We start from the raw sequence: 15094 nt of genomic DNA, 5'->3' as shown, positions 1-15094 counted from the left end.
TGCTTCTGCTGCTGCCTGGATGTTAAGTAGACTGAATGGAGAACTGCATGCTAGTGGGATGACATTGGCATCACTCTACTAGCGGAAGCAAGCAGGACTGGGCAGAGAGGCACCTCAGCCCAATCTTCACAAACATACCCAGCCGGGTGCAAAGGGGTTTGGATTGTGGGAGAAGCCTCAGAAGAAAAATACATGCACAAATCTGAAGTCACTTGAAGTACTCACCTGATCACCAACCCTCTGGATTTTTCTGAGGACCAAGTTCTTGTGATGTCTAAGTAGTGTGATTGCTTCTAAATAAATATTTTCAGATTAGGCACCTAATTTTGTGCAAACATCTCTCCCCCCCCCCAAAAAAAAAAAAACAACCCACCATGGTGGAACAAGAACAGAAGAATCTTAAACTGTTACGTTCCTTCACAGTCTTGCGATTGATTTCTCTTTTACTTCAATCCAAAAGAAAGCAATTGAGAGTCCAAAAATAAGAAAAAGTGATGGAATTTTGTCAAAAGTATTTTCGTAAAAGGGCATGGCTGCAATTCCCAAAGCTTGTCTTGTGACTTTACAGCAAATTCGCTCATTTAAATATTTTATTCTTTAATTTTCTTGCCATTTCCTTCAACAATGTTAAAAGAATCCCTTAACCAAACAGGCATAAACACATAAGTGGCAGGACTTTCTTTTTAAAAGACTGCGGTTTCTAGTTCACCTAACAAAGACATATCTGTCTACTTCAATGATTCCTTACTGAATATGAATGAGAAGCCCTTTAATGAGGTACGGTAATTAAGCTCTAGCTGCCCCCCACTCCCACCCCCTGTCAGCAGCTTCTCAGGCAAACAGCCATTGAATCAGATGATTGACAAACCAGACAGTGGACATGTACTGTAGCTGATGAAGAACAAAGAGCAATGGGGCCATGGTATCTGATGCACATGGCATTTCAGACTGATCAAAGAGCCCCGATCCGGCAAGTCCTGAAATCTCAGCCTTGCTAGTTACCCATGACTAGCCAGCTTTGTATTGCATTCCCTACCTGCTCGCCAGAAGACTTCATTCCATGTTTGCTTTAGTGTGGTTGACTTAGGGCTGATTCATTAAGAACATAGCCTAGGAATCTGGATCAGGCCAAAGTACTATCTCATCAAACATCCTATTCTCACAGGGGCCAAGCAGATGCCTATGGGAAGCCCACAAGTAGAGCTTGAGCCCATGGGAAGGACATGAGGGTAATAGCCCTCTCCAATTGTTGCTCCTCAGAAAATGGTACAGCCAGAGCTTAGTGGTAGAGTAACATCTTCCCATGCATAAGGCCCCTCTTTAAATTTCCCATCTGTAAATGGGGCCTCTGGTAAAATGGCATTTACCTGCCCCAAACTCATGGCATAATAAATTTATTTGTATTGAAGGTGCTGGTACTTTTCTTTTCATTGCTTTGATAAAATTGCACCATGTTCTAAGGATACAAAAAGTAGGATGGTGCAGATGAGGTAGAAGACGTAGTGTATTTTGATTTCAGTAAGGCTTTGACAAAGTCCCCCATTATATTCTTGCAGAAAAGCTGGTGGAATGTGGGCTGGATGAGGTAACCATTAGATGGGTTTGTAGCTGGTTAACTAAACAAATCCAAAGGGTGCTCAACACCCTGGGGAGTGACAAGTGGTGTGCCTCAGGCTTCTGTCCTGGGCCCATTATTGTTCAATGTCTTTCTAAATTACTTGGATGAAGGAATTGAGGGGATGCTCATCGAATTTGCATATGATACCAAACTGGAGAGGTAGGTTGTACCACTACTGAACCAAATATGGTTTCCAATTGAGTTAGGTGCCATTTGTAAACTTGTAATCCTTGAGTGTCCACAATAGCTTTCCAAGGAGGTGGGTGGGGAGAAAACCAGAACAACTCCCCCCACCGCCACTTGGTCTCCTAGCAGCCCCACCTGAACTGCTGGACACCAGCAGCTGCTGACTAGTGATCCAGCCACTGTTTTTAAGAAAGCACATGTATGGAACCCAGATCAAAACCTGGCAACCCTAGGCATAGTCAAATCGGGCCAAATCGCAATGGGCTTTACTTGACAGAAGCAACTTGGTTGAGCTGCCAGGTGGCCAATGAAGTAATGACCAAAGTGGGTTTTAGACAAGTGAGAGCTGCTTACTACATTCACCCGTGTTGATTGGGTTCTTTGGAACTGGTTCCCCTCCTTAGGCACTCAGGCCTTGCTCATAAATCATTTTTACTGTTTTTAGCTATAGAAAAGAATTTATTGTGCCAAGTGCTTGCCAAAATGCTATTTAATATATTGCTGACTTTATTAACTCTTGACCAAAAAAAAAAGTGTAAGCAGAGTTTTTAATCTTCAGCTGCCAGAGACAGATATGGGGGTCTCTTTCTGAACACTTTCCCTTAACATGTTATAAAATCAGTGCATTTAAGAGATTTAGGGTTGACTGGAGTGCAACTTAAAATGTACACCTTTCCCTGCTAACGTGGTACATACTATCTCAGCTGCCTGAAAAAGCATCTAAAGCACAGACGGGGAACCTGTGGCTCTTCAGATGTTGTTGGACACCAACTCCCATCAGCCACAGCAAGCACAGACAGTGATCGGGGCTGATGGGAGTTGTAGTCTGATAGCTTCTGGGAGGCCAAAGTTCCCCACCCCTATTATAAAGCCATGTGTGGAAGAGCATTCAAAGCATAGGCTTCAACATTTGTTCTAAAATAATTCTGCGGGGTTTCTGAAGACACAATGTTGGCTTAATTGACTGTGGTCATGTGCGCTGCTATCACAAAATAGACTTTGGATTTCCACACAAACACATTAAGTTTTATTTCTGGATTCTAGAAGTCTTGTAATAACATACCATACACTCCAAAATATTTAGCAGGTATGCCACCTTGATATAAAGGCATGTGTGGGGCACATTTGCTTGTTAAGTATGTGTGTTTGCTTGTTAAGTAGAAGTGAGGAAGAGACTAACAGGAGGATAAAACTCATTGATATAGGACTTACCAGACACATTTTGGGACATTTGCACACACACACTCTCTCTATATATATATATATATTCCCTACAATACAGAAATCCTATTTTCCCCATATCGGGGTTTTTTGCAGGGAGTAAAATGGAGTGATTAAATGGCAGAAACATATGACTAAAGAATAGGAAAAGTGTGTTTGAGGGAGGTAGGTATGTTTAGCATTTGCTGGCAAAATCATAGGATCTTTCTGGATATTATTTCAAATTTCTAATGGCTACGAGTATCAACAGAGAGGCAAATGGAGCCACCAGGATCCAATCAGTTTTCATTTCCTGTATTTTACTGTTGTTTCTTTAGGTTCCTTGTGTTTTTGTTGAGAAGGAAATGTGTTATCAAAACTGAACGAATTGTCACCACCAACAACTAGGGGATCCAGCGGCCAGACTGGATAAACAGAGCTGTGCAAACCTAATAAATGTTGTGGCAGTTTCAATAGAGCCCCTATGTTCAAAAATAGTTTACCTGGAGATTCTACCACTCCCTCTCAGCAGAGCCTTGATATGCATAGCCCCCGCTTCCCGAGTAGTCTCATATACAGCTAGCCAGGGAAATGCAATCGGTTTCGTGTTCTCCTTGTGAGCATCCAGACACATTTGACTGGCTTCCCTTTTAAACAGAACTCAGCACAAACTGTTCATTAAGCAGTTCTTTACAAAAGTGGCACACATTCAGAACATACATACTAGAAACAGGTGCATTTTATAAAAATAGAGAGAAAGCGCTTGTGCAATAGATGCGGTTCAAAAATATAACTTTTCATCACATGATATTGTGACATTGTGTTCCTGTGTCTCTCTCTGTGTTTGATTCATTTGTATACAAACCTAAAAATATATATAAGCCATTTGATTTATAGTTTTAAAATACATATGTTTACATTATCCAGTTTGTGGTTCACTTCCATCAAGTGTAGGAGCCCCTTTAAAAAGAATACAAATTCACCAACTACATCTTGATTTTTTTCCCTTTTGAGAAGCAGAGATAAATCCCAGTAGCACAATTAAAACCCAAGCTAAATATTACTTTGTTGGGTTTAACGCTAGATTACAATGTGTGCATAATGACCCAGTTCTAGTAATATCATCTGATTTAGTAAGAAAGCCAGAGCCTGCCATATGTTCTCTGACAAGATCTCAGAAATTCTTCTTGCTGTTAATTTTCCAGCCAACTGCTATCAAAGGTATAGATTTGTCCCAGAATTGCTCTGTTTTAAGAACAGCATGCCCACTAACACGGTTCATTTTATTACACTGCGTCGATCAGTCATCCTCTCAAGTACTGGAGGGTTGCACTTTGAGCCCTAAGGGAGCTGTTGCTTCAGCACTGAAGCAGCTCACACTGCAAAATTGTATAGAAGCTGGAGACCCCATCCCTTACTGGCTCTCAGCTGGGGCTTGATCCAGGCAGGTGTATGCATGTGTTTCCCCGTGCAGCTAATCAGCCACTTCACTTCACTGATGGCCCTTAAAATTCCACCTGGCTATCTCCTCTGTTCTTGTGGCCCTGAGAGCCAGCTAGGAAATCACAAAACCACAGAATTTTAGAGCTGGAAGGTACCCCATGAGTCTTCTAGTTCAATCACATGCAATGCAGGAATAACAGCTAACCCAGGCCACTGATGTTGAGAACTGCAATGCTGGAGTGCAGACATCTGGATCCAATGGCTTTTTGGGGTCACTGACTGTGGCCATCTGGCTGCGTGTTTGCCCCTCCTTCTTTTATGAGGAGACTACAAGTCCCAGCTCTGGGCAGGACCTAGTACTGCCCTTGCCACTCGCCACAATATACAGTTAAGCTTTAAAAGCAATGCTACCACTTCATCTGCTCTTCTTTAGTTGAGAAATGGTCATGGTGACAATAGCATTGAATCAACTTTAGTGTTCACATACTGCCTCCTCTCCACATGCTCCATGCCAGGAGCTGCTCTTCATTCACTCACATTTACAGGTAATCACATAGGCTCACCTGTGATTCTTCTATCTCTTTTGTGAGCTCACCAAACCCAACATTTCGGAAGGAAAAGTACAGCAGTGCAATCTCCACACTTTAGTGCTACCCTTCCATCTTCTTTAAAAGGCAGGGGTTTGCCGCATGCAGTGATGTTTCAGGCAGTTAAGCCCTGTTGCAATGCCCCCTCACCTTGCCAGACTTCCACTAATTCCTATCCAGCCTCTGTCTTTCTTTACTGTTAGTTTTTCACTTGATTTATATATATAAAAAAGTGAAAAACCACTATTTTCTCCATCTGTCCAAAAATATTTAAAACAGCGCTAAAACAAAAACAAAAAAGTCTTTTAGCACATATTTAAAAATGAGCACTGATAAAATTGTGTGCTTAGGTGCATTGTTATTACTTCCTCCACATGATTGTGGTACACCCACAAGTCTGGATGGAACTTAGCTGAATGTAAACACATATAGGCAACTCCCTGTTTGCATAGGGGTTGCATTCTGGGTCATCACATGTGTTGGCAGAGTATAGGTAAGCCCACCCCGCCTCTTTCCACTCCCTTCTGGGGCCAAAAGGGGGCACAGGAGCGGTCAAATGTCAATTCAACATATGCAAAATGGCCACCACCTTCACACTAAGTTCTAAAGCTGCTCAAGTGGGAAAAGTCAAGGCAGTATCCAACTAACATGTCCTGCCCATTCAAGAATTTCTGCTTGCAAAATATGGCTTCCCTTCCTCTCCTCCACCCTGGAGTGCCCTCTTCCTCATATTTTCTTCAGAGGACTGAGGGAGCCCCTTTAGCGTGCGCAGGAGAAGGAGGGCGGAAGTCCCATTGTACAGGCAACCATCTTTGCACTGATGGGATGCTACTTTGAACTCAACCCTCAGTTGTGATTCTTCAGTACAGCATGAAATGTAGTGATGGAATAAATTGACTGTTTGGAAGCACCCGCCACTCATGATGAGCATCTTTGTCTTTTGATTCAACTATTCACTATGGCAGACCTTTTAAAATATCTCCTTCCAGTTCTTTACAAAGACCTGCAGAATACCAGTTGTCCATGTAGTACCAATGAATGCAAATCTTTACTTATACAGTTGATGCATTTTGCACAGGTAACATGCAGGGTCAATGCCATCAGTTTGGAAAAATGTCGGCAGAGGAGTGCAATCATGCAGACAAAGCTATACCACGTCTAGGACTGTACGAAATGTGATCATAATACAAGAGCAATAAATTTCATGTCATAACCTGTAAGCCACCAAAACATCTCTGACCACTGCACTTTGCAGTGTATAAAGTAGATCATAGAATCGTAGAATTGTAGAGTTGAAAGAGAACCTTTTGGTCAAGGTGGGGCTCAAACCTGTGACCCTGGAGCCTCAGGCTGTATCAGCTGAACTATGATAGACAGTGCATGATACCATCATGAAATCTTGTTGGAATGGGAAGCAGGGGCACTGGCACAATAGTGGTGGTTACTGTATTACATAACCAGTTGGAAAATAGATATTCAAGTGTGGTTGGTGTGAAGAGTACCCAATTCAGTGACTGACCATGTGCTCATTATTTGATATCTGTGCCATATGATAGTGAAGAGTTTATAGTCTAAATATATCACAACAAGTAGATATAAAAAAAAAACAGATGGAGAAAGCACAAGGTAACGGCATGATTACCATAGAAAACATCTGTCACAACACACCAGCTGCCCAACTATATTCAAAGGTTTTTCACGCATCACAACAGAGGTGAATTTTAAGGAAGGCTTTGAAAGCTGATAATGCTGTGCCTTTGAGTTTTAAGGAAGCTCATCTGATACATGGGAAAGAGATTTTTAAAGGAGAATTTATCCTCCACCGTTTTCTCTTTAATACCATAGGAACATTTCAAAATATGATGACTGATAACTCAGTATTGGCACTCTCTTCCTGCATCTGTATTCTTGACTTATTGATAAGATTAGTTGAGAATAATAGTAATAATCAGCTTTCAGGTATGTAAGGTAAATGCAATATTACGTTTCCACTGTATGATAGGCACCATAGTCTAAAGTTGACTGGAATTTCCTTCATGTGGACCAATCTTGCTTTGTTTATGTTTATTAGGTGGCAGCTAATTAAGCCATATTCTGAGTGAGACAATTGAAATCAGTGAACAAAGGTCAGTAAAGGCCATGGTTTTCAGTGGGTCTACTCTGAGTAAGACCTCATTGGCTACCACTCACATGAATTATTGGTTGTATATCAGTTGGAAACAGCACAGTATAGGGCTGGACAACTTTCCAGTTTGTGTCATTTTCACATGTCCTCACCCTAAGTCTGCCCTACTTCTGTGATTACTCTGCCGAAAAAAAAATGCATCCAGGTATATATCTATTTAAATGCATATATTTTCAATGCAGCATATTTTCCCATTTCTACATATTTTCTCTTTAAATAGGCATTTGTAAATAAATGTAAACAGATACTTCTTTTGAGTTGAGAACCTGCATTAGAACATTTAGGACATTGCTTATGACTCCTTTTGTTATGTTGTAATTATGTATTTTTTCATGTTGAAAGCCTCCCTGAGCATGGTTTGAACTATAGAAAGGCAGCATACAAATAACATGATGTATGTCTTTATGTAGGAAGTGCAAAAGCCAGTGGCTAACTAATCGATACATTCATCCGGATGATACCAGTTTCTTTCAGAGTTTACAAAGAATGATTTCTTAAAAGCCACCCTAAAACTGTTGAGAAAACTGGACTTGCTGTGAAGCTTCTCAGTTGAAGCAGTTTTCTGCAGCATCTGGAGCTCCTTCTAGTGGAAAAGTCAGAAGACCGAGCCCAGTTCTCAAAAGGTTAGGAATTATATCTAGTCACTCTGATCCAGCAACTTTTTGCAGAGTGCTAGAGCTCTGGTGTGGACATGGGGTTCCTTTGTCTGCAAGGGATGTTTGGGCCTTTTTGTTTTCAGCTGAGAAAGCGAATTCATGCCTACATTCCTTTGCATATGCTGATCTATTTCCTTCGCTTAAATGGTTAAGCCTATACATTTGCTTCCGATCGCATGCATGGCTTTGAATTGGAGAAATAATGCGTGGGAGGCTTAAGCGACATCAGAGATATGGCCAGGATGTTGCATTCACTAGAATTTACAAGCTTCTAGGACCAAGGTGTACTCTTGTGCCTGGAAATTAATACCCTCCAACTTTCCTCAGATAAAAATATGGACAATTTCTGATAAAATAGGGTCTCGGTGGCTGCAGCCTCTCCTCCTCCCCACCCACTCTCCAGCAGCTGCTATAGTTGCCCAAGGAGGGAGGCCAGCAACAGCAGCCATGGAGAGGCAATGGGATACTCCCTGGTGCTAGTTCCTTCTCTCAGTGGTGGCTCCGCTGGCAGGATAAATAGGGATATTCCAACGTCAGATCAGAAGCCAGAATGGCTTTCATAATTCCAGAACTGTCCCTGTAAAATCAGGACACTTGGAGGGTATGGAAACGAAAAGTGCAGGTGAAGACTGCCTTAAAATTTGATGAAGGTTTTACAGAACTCCTCAGGGCCTTCTAAAGTTGGGATCCCATTGCTGCCAATGGGAGGTTATTTCCTAGTAGGAGCAGGTGGCGCTGTGGTCTAACCACTGAGCCTCTTGGGCTTGCTGATCAGAAGGCTGGCAGTTCGAATCCGCATGACAGGGTCCAGCTCCTGCCAACCTAGCAGTTTGAAAGCATGCCAGTGCAAGTAGATAAATAGATACCGCTGCGGTGGGAAGTTAAACGGCATTTCCATGTGCTCTGGTTCCTGTCATGGAGTTCTGTTGTGCCAGAAGTGGTTTAGTCATGCTGGCCACATGACCCGGAAAGCTTTCTGTGGACAAACGCCGGCTCCCTTGGCCTGAAAGCGAGATGAGAGCTGCAACCCCATAGTCGCCTTTGACTGGACTTAACTGTCCAGAGGTCCTTTACCTTTACCTTTACCTTTTTTCCTAGTGCTAATTGTTTCTATGTGACAGTGGCAGCTTTGAGCTTTTTGTCCCCTGGTGAGAAAATATTATGAAATATTAGTGGGGGGGGGAGTTTTGTTTTGTTTGTTTTTTACTTGCAGTCACTTTTTAATTATTACTTTACATAGCATGCATAGCACCTTCTGTTTACCTGAGGCAAGTTCCTCCACAGACCACAACGAACTTTTCTAGATGGCAGATTTCTCCACCCTTCATAATTCATTCAATTCCCTGGTTGCTGTTGGTTTTCCTACCAAAATACAGAATTCATATTTCCAGTCATGCAGGTTTGGCAGGTTGCAAAAGCCTCCATGGGCTCCCAGTATGGAGATCTATCAAACTGGCAGTGTAAAATAAGACCATGGAGGTGCCAGCTTTTTCTGTCTGTTTGCTTTTCCTATAGAGCTTTGCAATCTTGTTTATGGAATGGGCCACATAAAACAGGTTGCTAATGTATATGGTAGCAAAATTGGCAGGAGAACAGCTTTACCTACAAAAGAGACCCAAGTTTCTTAGAAAGTAATTCAGAAGTTAATAAATCACACCTCCATCTGCCCTCGGTTTCTCTGCTTATTGTAATAACTCAGATTTTCTTTTCTTTTTTTCCTTTTTGCTAATTCTGCTTCCAGCTCTATAGGAACTGCCACTTTGTGCTTGTGTGCTCTCTCTCTCTCGCTCTCTCTCTTGCCCTGTCTTTCCTTCCCTCTTTTACTTCTAAATCAGTAAACTATGATGTATGTGTCTCTCCCTGAATAACGTTATTATATGATGCTGCTGGAGCACTGAATAGCTTGGCTGTGGACTGCTGAACCCTTTGAATGTAATTGTTTTAACACCATGAAATGAAGTAATGCATAAAATTGATAATAAACGGATATCTCTCTGCCTGTGCATGCAAATGAGCACTTAGCACCAGGGCACAGATGCCACCATTGTTTTCCCCCTTGAAAATGACAAAGTAAGAGAAAATATCTACCAAGAGCTTACAAAGTACGGTAGCTGCATTTTCATTATTTTTGAGATTTTCACAGAGTTGGGAAACCAAACAGTTGTGCCAACATTTAGAAAGAGGGGGAAGGAGGGAAATTGGAGAATGCTTCCCTGTAATACGCTGGAACATACGTGATGGGGGGGGACTTTTTGTCACTTTGGCTTTCATTAGCTTCTTTTTTTAAAAAAAGAAAAGAAAATGAAGGATTTATTTTGTGGAGGGTCTCTTTCACTGCTTGTCTTCTTAGCTTTAGAAATTTATTCTGAACAAATAGTAAGTTTCATTTTTATCTGGCTTTCTAGAAAGTCAAATTAGAATGGATGCAAAATAAGGAGAGGTCTGTAGAGTACCCTAAACAAGGCTGTATAATAAACAATGGCCATTTTCACTCCTTTTCCTCATTTTAAAAGCTAATGTGTAATAATGACTACTACTCTGATACAGTTAGTAAAGCCTGGGGCTTGTACCTACTCCTTACTGTACAGCATTCAGTGTTATCTATTTATAGGGAACTTAAGAGATTTCACACCTACAGCATCTGCAAAAGGCACACCTGGAAGTCATTTTAGTTTCTGAGTTCTAAAATTAAAATATTTTGTGGATTATAGGGTTTCAGTGTTTGGGAGAACAAAAAGTTGCAATATCCCCAGGACACTGATCATGTACACACTAAACATTTAAAACACTGTTATAACACTTTAGCAGTCATGGGGGATTCCCCGTGGAACTGTCGTTATCATATAACTCATGCATTTTAAAAGCTGCACTGGTTGCCAGTTTGTTTCTGGCCCAATTCAAGGGGCTCACATTAGCATTTAAAGCCCTAAATGATTCAGGCACCCAATATCTGAGAGACTTCCCTTCCCCACAGACCTTCTTGGGTGCAAAGATTGGTGGAGGGTGCCATCTTGGTTTTTCTACCACCCTCAGAATCCCAGGGGTAGCAGCTTGGAGGAGAGCCTTCTCTGTTGCATTGAGGTTTCCTTTTAATCTCAGAGTTGCGGGTTCAATTCCCACGTTGGGCAAATATTCCTGCATTGTAGGGGGTTGGCCTGGATAACCAACATGGTCCATTCCAACTCTAAAATTCTATGATTCTATAATCATGCAGTATAAAAGTTTTTATGGAATAAATAAATACATTTATCCGTCATCACCTCCCTCATTTTGTTCCATCCACCTGGTTTGCCTAATGTCACATGTATCCAGGTGAGTCTGTTTTCCATTTGGGTCATGTTTTTGATTTTGTCTTGCTCCTTTAATTGTGCAGTCAAATTTATTGCCAGCGTGCCAAACATGCAGCCCAACCCAGAGCCCTGTGTGAACATTGCTCCTTCTGTCACCACATGAGCAACTTTCTCCATTGCCTTGAATCATGGAGTAGCTCTATACTGTACTATTAAGGTAGGGATGAGGGGCCTGTGTGACCCTTCAGATACTGTTCTACTCCAGCCTGGCCAGTAGTCAGGTATGATGGGAGTTCTTGCCCAAAATCAGCTCAAGGGCCACAGCTTCCTCATCCCCATGTAGACAGAAAGAGTGTGTGGAGGTGTCCTTCTTTTGTAATGAACGGGGAAGCTCTGTGGTTTGTGGAGAAACCACCTGAGCACATCCGAGTTTTTGAGGTGACATTTAATTGCTGGTGTAAGGGACTGGTCTTTGGAAGGATTTCTCAGTGATTCAGTTGTATAATTTGGTTTCTTTAAAAAAAAAGTTCAGAAGATGGGGTTTACTGCATGGACGTTGGTGTTATCAGTATTTTATTATGATCCTTTACATTCGTTTATGTAAGCTGCTCAGATTTTTTAATTCAATGGTATATAAATTGCGATAAAGAAATGCATAGTATATAGAACAAGTAATCCCTGCGTAAGTGAATGGGACAGATTACAATCTTATGTTAGGACCTGAGAGACCAGGTTTCAAATCCCCAATGTAGACAGGAAACTCACTGGGTGACATTGGACCTCTCAATCTAACCTCACAGGGTTGTTGTGGAGATAAAATGCGGAAGAATAGAGCGATGTAGAGAGTTCCTTGAAGGAAAGATGGCATATCAATGTAATAAATACAGGCAATTGAATCCTAGACTCAACACAAAGCACATCTCTGGAGAACTTTGACACATATTTAACGAAAATCGCATTTATATGCACATCATGGATATAAAATAATATCCATTGTGATCTCACACTTCCCTCTCTGTGAGTTTTCTCTGTTTTTTGTTCACTTCCAATGGCAATCTGGTCACAAACAAAAAAGGCAGAACTACACTGCTGTGCTCCAACATTTGAGGCACAAACCCTAAACCTAATGTTGAACTACTAATTTCTGGAACTGCCCTTGCCTCAGATGCATATTTTAGGTAAATCCAACTCAAGAATGTCAGTTATGACCACATTTTCTGCCAAGAACACATGGACTATAGGATAAAGAGCTTTATTTTCTTTATAAGGGAAAAGAGGTACCAGAGAAGCTATTTGAATTAAGTTGGGCCACATTTTTATTAGATGTAATCCCAGAAACGTTGAGCCTAATGCAAGCAATCGCCACACTGGTGGCAATTCGGCTCAGCCCAGCTTAATCACTTTGAGGCAGGTGGACTGTCTTCCATCCTCCATTAATCTATCAAGCCTTTTTGAGCAGCACAACAAGGAAGGCTCCGTTCCGATCTAATTACCCAGGGCTGGGTTTTGGCACTCTGTAAACATCCTACACAAGAATAGATAGCCAACATCTCAGCAAGGTTGCATGCCATTTGGACAAATAGGGCTTTTATCAGGAGCTAGACCATTGTGGGCTAACAACAGGATATTCTCTCTACCTGGAGTGATCCCATTAGATAGTGGGGTGAATTGGGTGGCATCTCTCCTTGACCCAGCCCATCCTCACAGAGGGTAGTAAGAATGCTCTCTCTCTCCCTCTCTCCCTCCCTTTCTCTCTCTCTCTCCACCTTTTCACCATTTACAGTGTCTCTAGATGCCCAATGAGGAGATAGCATTCCATATGGCCTGTGTGCTCATAATACAATTCCAACCCAAACATTGGGTTTTATGGCAAAGAGCATACTAGACTGTTACACCGCCACAGGGATGTGTGTGTTATCAGAGCGATAGGGAAGGCAGGCATTCTCTCTCTCTCTCTCTCTCTCTCTCTCTCTCTCTCTGCATAGTGGCAATTATTGAAGGTTTGTGGGTTACAAAGTAACGAATACTGCACTGTGCTCTGTACTATGCCACCCAAATATTTTTAGTGCTATTGCTTCCTGGAGCATGTACTATTACTTTGTTTGTGCATTGATAATATATGCAAAAAAAGTGAGATAGCTTTCTTACCGTACAGAGTCAGTAGATCAGCAAAGGCAAAGTCTCTCCTTTGAAAAAGATTTAAAGTGTACGTGATTAAAAGATGCTTCTTTCCAGTAGTTAAGTTTTCTGAAGGTATACTTCATTTTATTACCCAGCGTTTTAAAACAAGGGTAGAAATTCCTTTGTTTTTAAACACACATTAGGTTACAGACAAAACAGCCTTCCTCACAATTCTCTTTTTTCGGTAGAGTGATTTGTCTCATGAGAAATTTATGGGCAATTATAATTACAGGCCCAAATATGGATCAGGTTTCCAAAACCTTTCAATTCCAAGATCCACTGATCAAAGAGAGGATGATCAACCTGTTAATCAAGCACTTTCAGTGGGGAATGATTAACATGAGGAACAACTTGAATTCTGATGAGAAGAAGTTACAGTATTATAGGATCTTGCTAAACTTCCAAAGATTTCTTTTTTCCCAGACGTAGCAGGATGTTAAACAAGAAATGCATGTAGCATATGTTGAACACAAATGGGGCTGGGGGCTAGGAAATGTACATAGTGCTGAGATATGGAAAAAACAAGATATAGAGCAGATCCTCAACATACATTTAAAGCATATCCAATGCATATTACTTCTCCGAAAGAACCCTAGAACTGCTGTTCCCCCCTCACAGAGCTACAATTCCCAGTGCCCTTAACAAACTACAGTTCCCAGGATTACATGGGGAAAGCTATGTGATTTAAACATGTGCTGAATGTGCTTTCGGTGGTGTGGATCTGCCGTATTCAACAGAGACTCAATTGAGAGCCAAAGGCCCACTTTAAAATGGACACCATCAGTCCCATCATTGGATTTAATATGGCGGTGTTGTCAATGGGTATTTGCCTTCTTCATGAAATGGATACTTGATTCATGGATGTTGCTGCCACAATATGTAGTGGTCATCAATGTAGATGACTTTAAAATATAATTAGACAAACTGGAGGATAAGGCTATCAATGCCGGCTAGTCATGATGGCTGTATGCCACCTCCAGGATCAGAGGCACCATCCCTCTGAATGCCAGTCACTGGGGGGGAAATAGCAGGAGGGTGCTATTGTCCTCATGGCCTCCTTGTGAACTTCTCATGGGCATATGGATGGTTGCTGTTGAGGAGCAGAGTGAAGGATTAGCAACTCTGGTCTGAAGGGCTCCTCTTCTGTTCTTACATCTGGAGGATTCCATAAATTAGACCTAGATAACTATATCTGTATTTTCTTCTTTAGAAAGCACCTTACAAGTCCACCAAAAATATGACCCAAATATGCATCCCTTTTCGATGAAGTCCAGTGTGCACTTGCTCTTTCCACTAGGAGGGCTGTTTGCTATTGTATTCAAAGCGAATGTGGGAGTTACTTCTCAACAAGAAATTTTGATGGCAGAAAAAAATGTTTTGATGACCAGGAGATCACCATATCCTTCATACTACTATTTTCCTGTGGGTCTAATTTCCTTTAGCTGCTCACAGAGCCTTTGCTTTTATTTGTAGGTAGTTCTAGAACTGAGACACAGTCTTATCCCTTTCTTACTACTATCAATCCAGAAAAGGTTAAGAATAAATCAAAACATGAATGCCCCTTTCTCCAGGCTCCATTTATTTAGTCATGTGTCCTAATCTCATGAATGCTCACACTCTTTGCACATGGCTCATGCTCGAGACTGGAGCACTGTAATGGTTTTACCTGTGCTTGGGGAGACTTTCACTTAGCACCTTTTTTGCTCTTTTCTTTGCCTCCATCTTGCAGCATATCGTAGGCAATAATT

This window comes from Podarcis vaucheri, assembly GCF_965113315.1.
Source record: "Podarcis vaucheri genome assembly, chromosome: 8".
In the NCBI taxonomy this organism is placed as follows: domain Eukaryota; kingdom Metazoa; phylum Chordata; class Lepidosauria; order Squamata; family Lacertidae; genus Podarcis; species Podarcis vaucheri.
Note: the sequence above shows the minus strand (reverse complement) of the source record.